Here is a 3,131-nt window from a genome sequence, read left to right as displayed (position 1 = left end):
TTAATTATTTATAAACTAAACAAATACTGTTCTGATCCCATTAGCCAAAGAGACAGCGTCTCCCGTTAATTTACTTCTGTTTGAGGTGTATCTATTAACCCCTTTTAATCAGCTATTATTCTAGTTAAACTCTTAGCTGGGCTTGGTTATCAGAGGATGGGACCCTTCTGACACGAGATCAAGTTAAGATTATGGAAAACTTGTCAGGAATGAAGAGCCTTGCATCCATAATTAAGTTATAACCTAATTGGAAAAAATGAGGCCTGCTTCTGAGGAGGGCCCCGCATCATTGCTTCCCCTGAGCATCCTCTTCCCTCCACAGAGGTCTGTCTGCAGAATTTTGTCAGCCGAAACTCAACCAGACAGGTGTCACCATCATCTGCCTTGATGTGCTCACCCCTGACACTTGCAGCTCTTCTCTGTGGCTCCCTTTGTACCTACGACAGAGCTGAAAATTTAATTATTTTTTTTATGTCAGGGAGGCACCTGAAGTTAATACATTTACCAGTTTGCAGCCCTGCACTTAAAGTCAATTCCTGGCAGTGGATCCGTGTGTCCCAGCAGTGGGAATGTCTGTGGCAGGATGGGCTCTCCCATTTAGGGAGCACGCTGTGGAGGGGAAATTTAATATTTGAGACTACTGGTAGCAGTGTGTTAGATCTCCAGGTTTCTGAGGTCACCCTCAGTGAGCAGCTTCCTTCTGCCCACACTCAGGAGCATTTGGGAGCTGGGAGGAGAGGCGTGTGCCCTGGAGGTGCTGCTGGCATCCCGTGTGGTGCCAGCTGGCCATGGCACTGCTGCTGGGTCAGGCGGAGCAGCCAGGCTGGGCAGGGCAGCACGAGGTGCTCTCCTGCTTTGGGATCACTGTGCTGTGATCCCAAATGCCATGAGGGGATGCCAGAGGAGCAGGGGTCCCAGCCTGGCAGCAGGGAGTGGCCAAGTGCTGCTGCTGCTCCAGTTATGCAGCCTGAAACTGAGCAGTGAGAGGAAAAGGTCGTGGCCTGTGTTACAAATGCCATTGCTCACCCAGCACCCAAATTCTCCACTTTTTGGGTGTATGGCACAGCTGGCTTTGTCTCAGTGGGCAGCCCTAAAGGGGCTGGGGCTGAGCCCTGGGAAAAGGCAGCCCTGCACCCACAGAAGCAGAGCTGATGCTCTGGAAATAAGAATTTTGATTAAATTGCTCGGTTTCTATTTTAAGAACCAGAACAGCTCAAATGGATTTCATTTTCCTCCAACTGAGAGCAGAATTTTAAGAAAAAATTTGCAATTTAAGCCTGAAAATCTTAGTGCCAATTACATCCATTTCCACACTGGGGATCACTTCCATGACAACTCCACGCAATCAACCAAATAAAGCAAAAGGAGGAAAGTCTCACCTGAGCTGCCCAGCTCCCAATTAGCAAAAGGTAAATATCTCTTATTTTCTCCCTCTTGCTTCCAGGGCTGTGATGGCTGATGAGAGTGGTGAGATGAGAGCCCTCCCTTCCTTCTTCAGTGCATAAATACTGCATCTTTGGGGATTCACTCTGGTTAATTTAGGAGCTGCTTGAACTTTGCTCAAAGGCGCCTGCGTGTTACTATCCCTCGGAGTCGCCCGCTGTATTTGTCATAGCTGAACCTGCAGTTCATTAGAGGTACAGAGTCAGCTAATTACTCCCAGAAAATGTAGTATAATTTTATGAATTATGCATAAAATATTAACTACTTGTGAAGTTCACGGGTGTATGTGTAGGGACTGCAGGGCAAATGCTTCCTGGCTTGAGGGCTGTACACAAACAAATAACGCAAATATTTGCTCTGGTGTTGCAGGCAGGGTGGCAGCACACCAGAGAGTGCCATGGAGATGTGGGGTCTCCTCCAGTGCTCAGCCCATGGAAGCAGCTGCCAGGCTCAGCACTTCTCCAGGCTGGAGCTCACAGTGAAGTCCCCACTGATGGAGCCTCACACTCCAAGCCAAGCTGATTTGGGAAGGTCTGTGCTGAGTTGCATGGATGTTGGCCAAAATGCTGCCTTTTCCCAGCAGAGAGGCTCTGGTGCACTGGATCTGGAGGTATCCAGCCTTCTCACGGGCCAGGTGCACTGGAAGGACAAACCCTCAGCACTCCCAGCCCAGGGGAAACCCTGCTCTCCTGCAGACACAGCAGCAGGACTGATCCAGGATTTGATCCATGGACATTCTCTTCAAAGGTGCAGATCAGCAGCAGCAGCCCCCCTCTGACAGATGCTCATTTCAGAGTTCACCAGCATGATTTGGAGACATAAAAATCAATAGAAGAGAGGGAACAATAAAGTTTCATTGTTCAGTAATGAGGTAGACAGCATCTATCACAAACTCCCAAAGTGCTGCTCACTGCAGGATTCTCCTCCACTGTCTCCTCCTGGCTGGAGATAAAGAGCCTCTGGTGCTGGAGCTGAACCTCAGCTAAACAGAGATAGGCTTAGCTGGGAGGAAAAGGAATTCTGGAAGCTGAGCATCCCTCCATGGCCAGACTTCACTGCTTCTTCCCCTTGTGTGCAATATCATAGCAGCCCCCTGATACTTTCAACTCAAGGTCTTGAGAGAGTTGCTGAGCTCCAAATCTTGACCTCCAAAGGCATCAGGAGTTCATGCAATTGTTTAATTTGTTCCCAGCACGAGGCTGTCCCCATCAGCATTGCTGAGGTCCATACAGGCTCTGTGGACACCTGTGCCAAGGGCAGGGCTGGGAAGTTGAGGCTCCCTGGATGGCAGGGAGGACACCAGAGGAGCCACCTTAAACCCTTTGGCTGCAAAGATGCTGATGCAAGTTCTCACATTTTTTAAAACAGAGGAATCCCCTCTGTGTTGTTAGGGAGCTCAGGAGGTGACAGAGTGGGATCTCAGGGCTCAGTGCAGGGCTGGGGATTGGCAGTGCAGCTTCAGGCTCCTTTCAGAGCTCAGAGCAGGCTCAGGCTCCTTTCAGAGCTCAGTTCAGCTTCAGGCTCCTTTCAGAGCTCAGAGCAGGTCCTGGCTCCTTTCAGAGCTCAGAGCAGGCTCAGGCTCCTTTCAGAGCTCAGAGCAGGTCCAGGCTCTCAGCTCCATCCCTGTGGGTCCCCACTTGCCCTCCCATCCCCACCACAAGCATTACCCAGAGAAGCATTTCTTCCCT

Source organism: Geospiza fortis, unplaced genomic scaffold (assembly GCF_000277835.1).
Source record: "Geospiza fortis unplaced genomic scaffold, GeoFor_1.0 scaffold188, whole genome shotgun sequence".
Taxonomy (NCBI): domain Eukaryota; kingdom Metazoa; phylum Chordata; class Aves; order Passeriformes; family Thraupidae; genus Geospiza; species Geospiza fortis.
The sequence above is the reverse complement of the archived record's forward strand: the minus strand, read 5'-3'. Positions refer to the sequence as shown.